The following is a 12,403-nucleotide window of genomic DNA, read 5'->3' as shown; positions in this document are numbered from 1 at the left end:
CTTTCATAACATCTTTTGGAGGCGTATGGAGATTTTCTACTTACATAGCAGGTTGGTAATAAACTGATTAATTTGTCCTTTATAGGAAAAGCACTGTTCGCTTACACATATCCATAATAGCTCTGGATTTGAAGTTCTACCATGGAAATGGAGACTTTAAAAAGCACAGCTCAAATAAAGACGGATGCCCAAGTGTCATAAAAATAATATGACAGTATCACAAATCAGGGAAGTACACAAAGGAATTCAGCTCTTCAATGTTCCCAAGATAATTAACCTTGCTGATATCCATTAACCATGTTAGGTAGCTTCCGATGCCCTTTCAATCACCCTAGACAGATAAACCGTAATATGCACATTTAATGACAATTCTGCCTCAATACCATTTCCTGCATATTATTTAAACTGTTGGGTTTTTTTTGTTTTTTGTTTTTTGTTTTTTTTGGCAACAGGGTCAACTCTTCCCAGTGTTTCTAAATTTTTGTAATGCAACTGACACAGTTGTTAGAAAACTATAGCATTTTGCCTTCAGTGTTAGTTAAGTGAACACACAAATGTGCACACTGACTCAGGCCACATACAATAGACTAGGACGTGAATTCTCTCGCTCAGGACTGCCACGGCTCCTGGGAGCTCTAAAGCAAAACCAGTAGCTTCACGTGTATCCAGGGCTTAAAAGGAACCAGCACATGCCAGCACTTTACAAGTATAATTTAATTTAATTGTCACTGTAATTCTATCAAGCATGCACGAGAATCATCCCCGTCCTCCAAACAGAGACGCAGAGGCTGGGAGTTCCATTGATCTGGAATGAAAATGCAGCCAGGGACTCTTATTCTGAAGCTATAACATGATGGTTAAGACATGTTTCCCAGACAAAAGGAAGGACCTCCTCTTGAATTCGGTTCTGCAACAGAGTAATAGGACTGGGAGTGTAATAGGACTGGGAGCTAGTTTTCATTTCTCAGCAGCCTCTTCCATGTCTGTCAGTTAGGAAAAGTCAAACCAGCCCTAGAATGCTTCCAAGGATTAAATGAATGGATGCATAGTAAAAATGGCACTTTTGACAAAGTCCTCAATAAATGGGATTTTTTAAAAAACATTATAGGCATTTTTATAGACATTATTTACATACAGTAAGATGCTTAGTGACTTTGCCACTTAATCAGTTTTGAAAATGCTGGTCAAGATACAGCAGAACATTTCTGTTGCTCCAGAATCTTCCCTCATGTATCTTCCTCAGGTGATTACATCATACCAGACTCAAGCACTGAACTATTTCTACCATCATCGAGAAGTTCTGACTACTCTACAATTTCATGGAAATCATGAAGTATTTTTTGTTCTTTAACTAATTTTGATCATACTGTTTTTGAGATTCATTCGTGTTATTCTGTTCATCTGTATAAAGTTCCTATTTATTGCAAAATAGTGTTCATTTTACAAATGTACCCAAGTTCCTCCCTTTTCCTGTTGACATCTGGCTAATTTTCAGCACTGGATTATTTAAAAAAAAAAAAAAAAAAAAAAAAAACCTCCTATGAACACATGTGGACAAAGGTTTTCAAGCCTCGTGGATCAATACCTAGGACTAGAAGCGCTGGCTTTTAGGTAAGGCAGTTGTGTCACTTTCGAAGAAACTTCCAGATTATTCTTCAAAGTACTTGGAGCATTTCACATATCTGCCAGTTCTCCATGAGAGTTCCAGTGGCACATCTCCTCTGAGGTTTTGGTGTTGGCTCTCCTCCTATGTTAGCCATTCTGGTAGGCGTGTAACCGTGTCTTACTGTGTTTTCAATTTGCATTTCCCTGAAGGCCTGTTAGGTTAAATACCATTGCTTCTGTTCATTGGCCATTCTGTATCTTGTTGTACCAAGTACCTCTTCAAGTACATGTCGGATATACGTGTTATAAATCTCCTCTCCCGGTCTGTGGGGCATCTCTTTATCTTCCCAGTGGTGTTTTTCGCTGAATAGATGTTTTTAATTCTCATGAAGTTCAGTGTATTTTTTCCCCCTCTTACGGCTTGTGCTTTTGTGTCCTTTATAAAAAGTCTCTGCCTTCTGAAGTTACAAAGGTATTCTCATTTTTCTTCTACTATCTTTGTTGTTTTAGCTTTTATGTTTCAGTGTTCAGTTGGACTCAAATTGATTTGTATGTATGGGATGAGGTAGGCGTTTAGGTTCTTTATTTTTCAAGTAAATACCCAGTTGTTGCACTATTTACTGAAGTAGTGTTTTTATGCCACTGAAATGATGTGGTGCTCTCAGTGAAACAGCTGACTCTCCGTGTGTGTCTAATGCAGAATGCTATTCTGTTCCATCGATCCATTTACTTAGAATGGCAGCAATCCTCATATTACTTTTAATTATTATTTTCCACTTTTTGTTATTTCAGATGCCATGATTCAAACCTCAGTAACTTTGATTTGGCATTTGAAAATGTTTTTATTTTCCTTTTCAGTACCATATATGTCTATTTGTATATACGTGTGTGTGTGTGTGTGTGTGTGTGTGTGTGTGTGTGAGTGATTATATATACATATACTCCTGCACTTAGGTGTATCCATTCTTTTAGAGTGTCCTCATCTTTAGATCTAAGATTTTCTAAAAACTCCCTTTTTCAGACACCAGGGACCACATTTATCATAGGTTTTCCAGTTTCAGCAAGGCATAGGATTTCTTTTGAAACCTGGTTTAAACACAGATTCCTGGACTTCACTTCAAGAGGTTCCAGTCCCTTGAAATATGGGGAAAGGCCTGAGAATCTGCATGCACTGTCACTAGCTCAGCTAACGCTGATGCTGCGGGTTTCTGGACAACGCTCTGAGCAGCACTGGCTTAAAAAAAAAAAAAATTAAATGGCTTCTCTACTGTTCATACAGAAGCTTGATTTGCCTTTTCTAAAGTCTGCGAACACAGCCACTCATTTACACTGTCTTCACTTGAAGAGACATCTGAAAAATCTGCTGAAGGCACCGGAGCATGGAAGCCAGGAAACATTAGGGTAGATTGATGTCCCAACACTGCCTCATTTCCTCCTTCCTTCCTGGAAATTGAGTTTTGGTCTGTGAGCAGGAGCGTGCACATACCTGCATACCTGACAGTGAGATCTCGCCCAATGGAGTGAGGAACATGCCCAGCAAAGGGGACATTCTTCTCCCTGTGGCCTCTGCCAACCATGGGAAAAAGCTTTCTTCTCCCCTTAAGGGCTGACTGGTCTCAAAACCAGGAACATGTTTAGGGCCATGTCCTTTAAAACTTTCTCCACTGAAGTCATGTTTTAAGTAGTTAGCACCTAGGTAGTATCCCTGACAGAACACAGGCATTCTGAATTAAAGATCGACACGATCAAAGCCAAGCACTCAGTCCTCAAAATCCCAGCCCTGACCCCAAAGCTTCTCTCAATTTTTCGGACAAGCACAGAACAGCTTTTCAGCTTTCCTTTCCAACAGATCAAGTCCTTGTGAGCGGAGGGCCGCACCACAACTGTGAGTCTCTCACACAGAATGTTGAGATTGGGGTGAGGACTCAAAAAAGGGGTGCTCTTCTTTTCTCCTGATTATTTATTTAGCCTCTGAAACCACATTAGTGAGGAATGAATTCATAAATACTATTTAGACTTACACTGCTTTAAAGGCACCCTTTGTAAAGGAGGTTATTTTCCCCTCTTTGAAAAAAAAAAAATTAAATCTCCCGAATAAAGGGAAAAGAGGAGTTTGAAATGCCACCGTCACGTTGTCACCTGTCCGTCAGCACTCTTTTCAGAAGTACCGTGAGCAGTGTGAACATCAGAGCTCAATCACCTCGGCAGGGACCTCGGAGGAGTTTACAAAAACTAGAGAGAAAGTCGATGTGTTTCTTCCTGAAAGGAAGGTCTTTTCATCGTCAACGAAAGTATATACCACATTTCTCTCAACAGGGAGAAAGTCAGAGATAAAGGGAAAACAGACCTAAGGCTATAATGTATTTCATTTCCGTCAGCGTTGGACCTCTGTCTTGCACGGCTGATGACCCAGGGGAGGCCTTTGTGCCTGAGAAGAGAGCCAACCAATACCTTAGCTACAGTTGTTCTCCCAATTTCCAGAGCTTTGGGATTATGAGGGTTTTATTTTTCTTCGAAGGAAATTAAAATGACAACAAATGAGTCATCAATGGAACTTCTGGAGCCGTTCTAGACTTTCTGGTAGATAGGTCACATGGTCCCAGGCTGTTAAACCACACCTCCCCGGGGCTTGTCACCAGTGGCGTACGTAGTACCACTGTTCTGTGTGGGAGATGAGCCTAGAGATGCCAACTCTACTAGTTCTTTCTTAAGATTTTATTTGTTTATTCGACAGAGAGAGAGACAGCGAGAGAGGAAACACAAGCAGGAGGAGTGGGGGAGGGAGAAGCAGGCTTCCTGCTGAGCAGAGTCCAATGTGGGGCCCAATCCCAGGACCCTGAGATCATGACCTGAGCCAAAGGCAGATGCTTAACCCAATGAGCCACCCAGGCACACCCAACTCCACGATTTCTGAGAATGAGTCCAACCCTTAACCCTTCCTTACTACGGAGTCTCAGAAAACCTTTTTACATAGAGCTCCTCTTGGTTTCCCAGAACAGAAATCCCTCTTCCAGATGCTGGTCATCAGCTGTACATGTGACTTTCTCCCCCAAGCTTACATCACAACGCCTGAGACACAATCAACACGCCGTTGTGTGGGATTCGCCGTTGTGTGGGATTCGCCCTGTCCTCCTTCCATCTGTCCTTCTCTTTCCCTACCCAGAGAGGATGAGAGAGATTACACACCACACACCACACACCACACCACACACACACACACACACACACACACAATGCATAGGCCTTATACACATGCAGGTACATGGATAGATATGCACAGTGGGTTCTCACTGCAACCAGAAAAGAACAAATGGAACCTTCTTACTCAATCTCAGTCTGCCCCAACATGAGTATATAGCCAAAGAAACATCAAGACAGGGCCTCCTCAAGATCTGAAGAGATAATACAAAGCTTTGCCTCGAGTGTCCTCTGGACAGTGAAAATAGGAATTAATCACATATTCCAAAGAATGGCTTCTTTACTCATCTCTGCACCTGAAGTCCCATTACATGGGTGGTATCCTCAGGTTCCCTCTTCTTTCTTTCAGAGACAGCTGCACAAACCTCTCCCCATGCCTTGTCTTACTCTCCTCAGGTCACTTCATTGAGACAATGCGGACGGACTTCAGTTTCTCTCACTGCACCTTTATTCATCCCACCATATCCCAGAAGTTGGTAGCAAAAGAGATTAAGATCATTCCTTCAAAGGAGGAAGGGAGAAAGGAAAGAGAAACGAGGCATGAAGAGGAGGAAAAGGCTGTTAAAATGATTAAGTACCTTTAAATGTGTTTGCCTTCAGAAAAAAAAAATTACACATATATATAATATATAAATATAAACTCTGTGTCATGTCTCACAATCAAACGTCCATACCTTAGCAGTCCTAATCTTCTTGAATACAAATTTCAGGGCAACATTGGGGTTGAGATAATCTCCTCAGGCCACCACCAAGGGGACAGTTTTCTTAACTTCCACACAGGTTCCAGTACTGCCTTCTGAGGACAGAGGTTTCTTCCACGTCTACAGAAATCACAAGAGAAAGAAGATATGCATAAACAAAACCTAAACTGAAACTTCAACAGGGATGTGAAATTCCAGACGATTTGGCTTGAAGATGCTACACAGAAGACACGTTACATCCTGACTGGCATAAAAACAAATAAGAGTGGGATGGATTCAATCTTGATTAGACTCAAGCAATCACACAAAAGCAGAAAAAGTCACACTATATCCCGGCTGGCAAATTTTTTAGGACAGGACTAGCCAAATTTGCTCATTTACCTTTTAGGGAAACTGAAGATCGGAGAGGATAAAGGGTTTTCCCATGTTAGTTCATTACCTGGGGTCTATTACCACCAGCAAATCAAGCAAATCCTTAATAAACACAAACAATGTTCCTAACGCTATAGTCTAGGTTAAAATGAGACAAGGGGACCCTGCATCAGTTCTCCGCCTTGAGATCGTTCCCTCACTTGACTTTTAAGGTACCACACTTGCCAGTCATCACCGGCCGCTCCATCTCTCCTGCCTCTGTGAGATCCTCTCTATCTCACAGTTTCAAGGTGAGAGCATCCCAGGACTCAGTCCTGAGCCTCTTCTCTCTGAGCACACACTCATCAGGGGGCATCTTCTAGCTCTGGGGCTTGAGAAACTATTCATACACTGACAACTCTGAGACGGTCTCCAGGCCCGGCTACTTCACTGAACTCCAGACTCCCCTATCAACCGACTATTCAACAAGTCTGCTTGGAATTCCAGTTGCCATGTCAGGCCATGCCCGAAGTGAAGTCCTGATTCCATCACTAACACAACACCCGCTGAATAAAACAAGTAAAGGCTCACGCTCTTCCTCATCTCTTTCTTCGCAATGGCAGTTTTATTCACCCTGCTGGTCAGGCGAAAACCCTGCCAGTCAACCTTAACTCTCGTCTCTCATATCTATTCCCCGGGTCCTCTTCAAAATCTAGTGGTTTTTCTCACCAGAAAGTGAAGGCTGACCACTTTCACCCGCTCCTTCACTAACACTGATGTTCCGGCATCAGGACAGATCGCTAAGGCTGCACAGCATGCATGTTCCAACCATGGCGGTCATTCTTATTCTCAACTCAACCCCATGAGTAAGACCATGACACTCTCCTACTCAACCGCCCCCCAACCCCCCACCTTTCTCTACCCCCCACCCCCCACTCCCTTGGAAGCCAAGTCAAAGTCCTTACAGCGGTGAAAAAGGCTCCATGGGACACAACTGTGTTACCACCTTCTTCACCTCCTACCCTCTCCCTCACAGATTCCTCTCCAGCTGTGCTGGCCTCCCGGCTATCCCTGTAGCTCTACCTGAGTGTTGGGAATTACCATTCCCTTTACCCAGAAGGTTGTCTTCCCCCTCATCAATTAAATCTTGCTTCCACAGTGACCTTTTCACAACTCCTTAAAATAGTAAACCCTGACCACATCTCCTCATTCCCCCTTCTCTGCTTACCCCCTGGTGAAGACTTGCTCATAGACGACATGGTTTCCTTGCTCAGCTCCCTTGCTCCTATAAAACAGAAGCTCCATGCAGGCAAGGCATTTTTTCTCTGTTGTCCCGCTGTATCTTCACCACTCCACTCATAGCCCAGCACCAATGTGGAGCTCAAGATGTATTTCCGGACCAATGAACAAACAGGAAGTTGACATAAACCTTCTCAAAGCCCCTCAGAGGATAAGTGGCTGAGCCAGGTCAAAGTCAAAAGCATCTGTGTTTAGCTTTCCTGACACTGTAACGACAACTACGTGAAGACCTACTGGTGTTAGGAATAGGTTCGGTACAGTTTGGCATGTGACACAGATGTAGATTGTATCTGAAAAGCCCAAAATGACTTCTACAAACTCTTTAAGAGAATATATTGCCTAGAGTGGGACGGCTCTGCTTACATCCTTATGTTGCAAGTTCACTATTAACTCACCTTGTCCTTCTCAATTTTCCCTGCCTTTTCTTCCATGCCCTTATTTCTTGTACCACCCCCCACCTCAACTCTCAGTGCCTTCCTTCCCCCAAGAGAACAGGAGGAATAAAGAGGAATCCAAGATTAAATAAAGGCAAGAGAAGATATGTGTTTAGGGAAAAGGCGTGGGACAGGAATCAAAGGACCATGGAGCAGAATCGAACTGGGCCATGAACACACTGAACCCCGGTACAGAGATCCCTTCACCTTCCTGAGAGCCTACTGCTCGCTGGGCTTTTAAAATGCATGCCCCCCAAAAGAGTTCCCAGCTCAGGGGGGGCATGAGTGGGACGGGGTGGCTAGAAAGGAAGATTACTCAGTAGGAGGGAGACTTTAACTAATTACAAAGGAAAGAAGTCTAGGACTGGTTAGGAAGCAGGGTTCAATGTTTAAGTACTAGGCTTCAGGACAGTCCTAGTATTATTCACACCCTGGTTCCACCACCGTGAAACTAACCAAGACACTCCACCGATCTATCACATTTCTCTGTCAAGGTGAGAGGTCAGAAACACCAGTCTCTTTGGGGCTTTATGAAAATCAACCAAGGTTACAGAGGTCAATTGCCTGCTACTGGGCATGGCCTAAGTACTCAATAGGCATCTGTTGCTCTTAATTTTTAGTTTTTATTGCAGCAGGCTGATATTCTACATCAAATTTCATGATTTAATCTATCTGCCTGCAGAGCCTGAATCTTTCCCACCTTTCTGCATATGTAATTGCTCTGGTGGCCCTTGATGACTTTCTCCGGAAAGCCGTTACCTCAACTGCCCCCACATCCTAAGGGCAGACAGGAGAACTTTGTAACATGAGCAACTCAAGTTCTCCCATTCATTTCTTGTCCTCTTGCTGACGACCAGCAAATTGAGATGATCTTGGCCCTAGTATTACAGCAGACTGATAATCACAAGGCCACAGTATACAATTATTCCCGCATTCCAAAGCCAAGAAACACAACTCTGAAAGCAAACAAGGCTATCATTCAGCACAATGATATACGGAGTTATTGAAGAAATTTTGCTGACTGCTTTGAGAATTCAAGTCTCCATCCTATCTGAATGCATCTTTCTTTCTCTTCTCCTAACTGATATTAAGAAACTGTCTATGTTCAGGTAGTAACAGCATAAAAATATGTCATCTACCTTTCACGTTTAGCTATATCACAGCATAATAAAAAGTTAAGATGCTTCAGGGAAAAGTTACTTCTACTCCATGCTAAGTCACTGAAGGATTTGCTCAGAAATGAATTCTTTTTAGTACATAATACTGACTATGCACTTTGTTAAGGATAGGGACTATTAATGACTTTATTCCTACCCTCGCGGAGCTTTTATTTCCACAGTTTTTTATTGTCTTTTGCAATTTTCCTAACTTCCGCCCAGATACAGGAAGACATGGCAAATTCCTACAAAGCTGTTGACTGACTCAAGTAGTGACATAGAGTGTGCTGTTACAAAGAGCCTAATTTCTGCTTGATCTAGAGAGAGAACTCAATTCCTGGTTTTCTCAAGAGACAAGCCAATTTCCTGTTTGATCCCCAGCTCTCATCCAGCACACAGTGCTTCTTAATTGATCCTGGTTTATTTCCCTCCTTCAGCAAAGAAATGAAAAGCAGTCACCAAATCCACAAGTACATATTCTATTCATTAACGAGCTGCTACATGAATGCAACGGTCTAGAAGGCATTGGGCTCAGATGACACAGCTGCAGAAAGCAGTTTTTTCTAAATCTTTGAAAACATGATGGGATTAATGCCATTCTGTAGCAAAATAAACCGAGAAAGGATATATGAGGAAGACTGTCAAAGGGAATAATGTCAAGAAAGAACAACATGTGTCTTCTATCACCAGCGTCTGCACGGTTCGAGTGCTAATCATCGAGGTGGGTGTAATCTTTGCCTGTTGGGGAGCCTTGAATGCTTCAGGGAATATGTCATTTTTCAAAAGTTATCAATTAGTGGCTGTTCTGATGGCAGAGTGTGAACCGCACCTCTCTAATGATTGGGCTGTGTTAACAGTGATTCCTGTGAGCAGAGAACACACAGGCACTGATCCACAAAGGCACCCAGACACACATCCTAGAGAAGGCAGGACGAAGGAGAGTAGGAGAGTGACATAAAGATACTAGGAATTCTACAAATGGCTCTTGATGAAGATTTCTGGGTGGAAGTGTGTGAGGGGGAAGGCATGAACTGTGAATTCTGCTCTATTGAATTAGGCTGGGTTTTACCAGGAAGTGGAGAAGTCCTGGGATGATACAGACACCATGTCTGTGTCCAAGGCTGGCTCATAGATTTGCACACAGCATTCCTGTGGCCAGCAATGCTTTACTAATGTGTTCATTACCTTCATTTGCATATTAGAAAGTCATTAAGTAATTTGTGTGAAGTCACACAACTAGAAAGTGACAGGCGGGATCTAAACTCAGAAACCTACCCTGGAGCTTATGGGTGTTTCCCAAATATGCTGAAAATCACAAAGGATTTGACACTTGGAAATGTCACCATTTTTTGTTTGTTTGTTTGTTTGTTTTTTAAAGATTTTATTTATTTATTTGACAGACAGGGATCACAAGTAGGCAGAGAGGCAGGCAGAGAGAGAGGAGAAAGCAGGCTCCCCTTGGAGCAGAGAGCCCAATGCGGAGCTCGATCCCAGACCCTGAGATCATGACCAAAGCCGAAGGCAGAGGCTTAACCCACTGAGAATGCCACTGTTTTAACTCCAAAGTCAGTCTCCTAAAGAATGTAATTGTAAAAACTGGCCCAGCTGGGTCTCTGCCAAGGAGAGTGGAAGCACTCAGATAAAGCAGAGGGCAGGTCTCTTGCAAAGCCATAGAGGAGATCATCCCACAGCTTGCAACAGATGCTTTCTGAACAGATTCAGGGAACCAAGTCACCGCTGGTAATGGGATTCAGTTTATAAAATGTTAATTACACATCCTACCAGCTGACACTACAGAAACAATGGTGGGTCCATGAAACATAAAATACTTAGGAGATCTGGGCGCTCATCTGTAAATGCAATCAATACCTTTGGGCTGGATGTGGAAACCTGCTGTTTATTCTCATCTGGACACCAAACAATCAAATACTAGGGAATAACAAAAGAAAATTTGTGTCACTGGATTTTAAGGAATACAGAAAACGCCCAATGACGTTTAGGTACCTGGTTGCTTGCCAATTCATTAGCACCTTAATTCCTTACCTGGTTAGCCTTTAAAATTGAATAGAGAAGTCAAGGGGATTCTAGAAGAAATACAACTGAATATTATAATGAAACTTCAAAGAATTTGCTAGCATCTCGGCTAATTGTTGATCTGTATTTTGCTTTAGCTAGCTGACAAATGATTTATCTCAAACTTCATCAAATGGGTCAGACACAGACAGTCTGTAGGTAGAAAGAACAGTGGCCCCAAAATGCAGTTTTAAAATTTAGCATTCATAGAAGGATACATACCTACCCACAGCCCTTTCCATGTGCCCCTACCCACTATTCCTTCCGGGCTCACATTTGCTATTTTCGAGATCTACAGGTCCCACCGTTGCTTTAGGAAATTTATCACCATCACCAGAGAAGCAGTCCTTGTTCCCAGCCTAATAGCAAGTGTATACATACATACAGGATTCCCTAAATACCACTGATCTATCTTCTCATGATTCATGCATTCAATCAAATTCTCTATCAACTTCCACATGTGCCCAAGGATCACCCAACTTTATAGATACCTCTGGAATTCACATTGGCAGCATGCTATCTTCTGTGGCCTCCAGCCCAGACAGTGGGCTTTCTGTGTCCCCTCAATCCCAGACAATGGTGAGTCTATCTATCCCCCACATTATACGTTATCGTGGAGATACAGCTAGAGTACCTACTTCAGTGAACCAGTGATTCAATTACCAGCGGCCATCTTAAGTGGCAGCTTGCCAGGTACCTCTAGATACTAACCCAGGAAAGAAAGTATCAGGCAGCATAACCTCATCCCTGGAACACCGTGTCCAATCTCTTATTCTTGGTGACATAGCTAAGCTAGATCCATGATATTATGCCACCATGAACACCAATGGATGCTTAGCAAACCCACATCATTCTAGAAGGCTGTCAACATGGACACTATTTTGCCTTGATACCATAAACTACAAAGGTCATACAGGCTTAAAGTATTAGATCCCTGCCTGGGTTTGACTCCTGGCTCAGCTGCCCCACCCTCTGTGTCTTTGGGCATGCTTTTCTACCTCCCAGTGCTTGTCTGCAAGAGAGAAGTCCTAATACATATTTCTAACTAAGCATTCTTTTTGAGGAGTAATTTTTAACACAATGATGCTATGTTTGAATTAATGTAATATATTTCTAATTCATAGTGGTATGAATTTTCTCACCTATTAAATGGACATAACAAACCTCAGGGGCTCTTAAAAGGAATTTAAGAGGTGAAAAATAGTAATATGCGCAACAGTAGGCTTGTGTCTTGCCTACTATACCAAGTCATTGAGAACGTCAAATCTATGTCATGTTTCTTTCTGTGAGGCACAAAGTAAGCATCCAGGCTGTGGAACTGTCTTCAGGATCAAGAACCGGTTCGTCTTCAACAAACACATCACAAGGAGAATAATGAAGACTAATGGGAACCTACAGATTAAGAATGACTTAAGAAATACACAGTCACTTCTAATGGATGAAAAATTTAGATCTTGATACACAAACAGAGAAAAATAATTATGAGCAGTCATCCCCAAAAAGGCTAGAATAGGGAGCCATTGCATAAGTCTAAGATCGGACATAAATCATTTATGTTTGACTTCCTTCATTCACTGATCTCCAA

General features: G+C 42.5%; 1 protein-coding gene across 1 annotated transcript in view; it reads right to left on the bottom strand.

Moving 5' to 3' along the window:
* The window catches only part of SGCD (sarcoglycan delta), a 568,809-nt gene extending 563,190 nt beyond the window's left edge, over positions 1-5,619 (bottom strand). The window contains exon 1 of the mRNA XM_004737739.2: positions 5,478-5,619. The gene's annotated coding sequence lies outside the window, so the exon portion shown is untranslated. The remainder of the gene's footprint in view (positions 1-5,477) is intronic.
* Positions 5,620-12,403: the final 6,784 nt, after the last annotated feature.

Source organism: Mustela putorius, unplaced genomic scaffold (assembly GCF_011764305.1).
Source record: "Mustela putorius furo isolate JIRA1106 unplaced genomic scaffold, ASM1176430v1.1 tig00000407_pilon_pilon_pilon, whole genome shotgun sequence".
Classification (NCBI taxonomy): Eukaryota; Metazoa; Chordata; class Mammalia; order Carnivora; family Mustelidae; genus Mustela; species Mustela putorius.
Note: the sequence above shows the minus strand (reverse complement) of the source record. Positions and strands in the feature narration are given on the sequence as shown.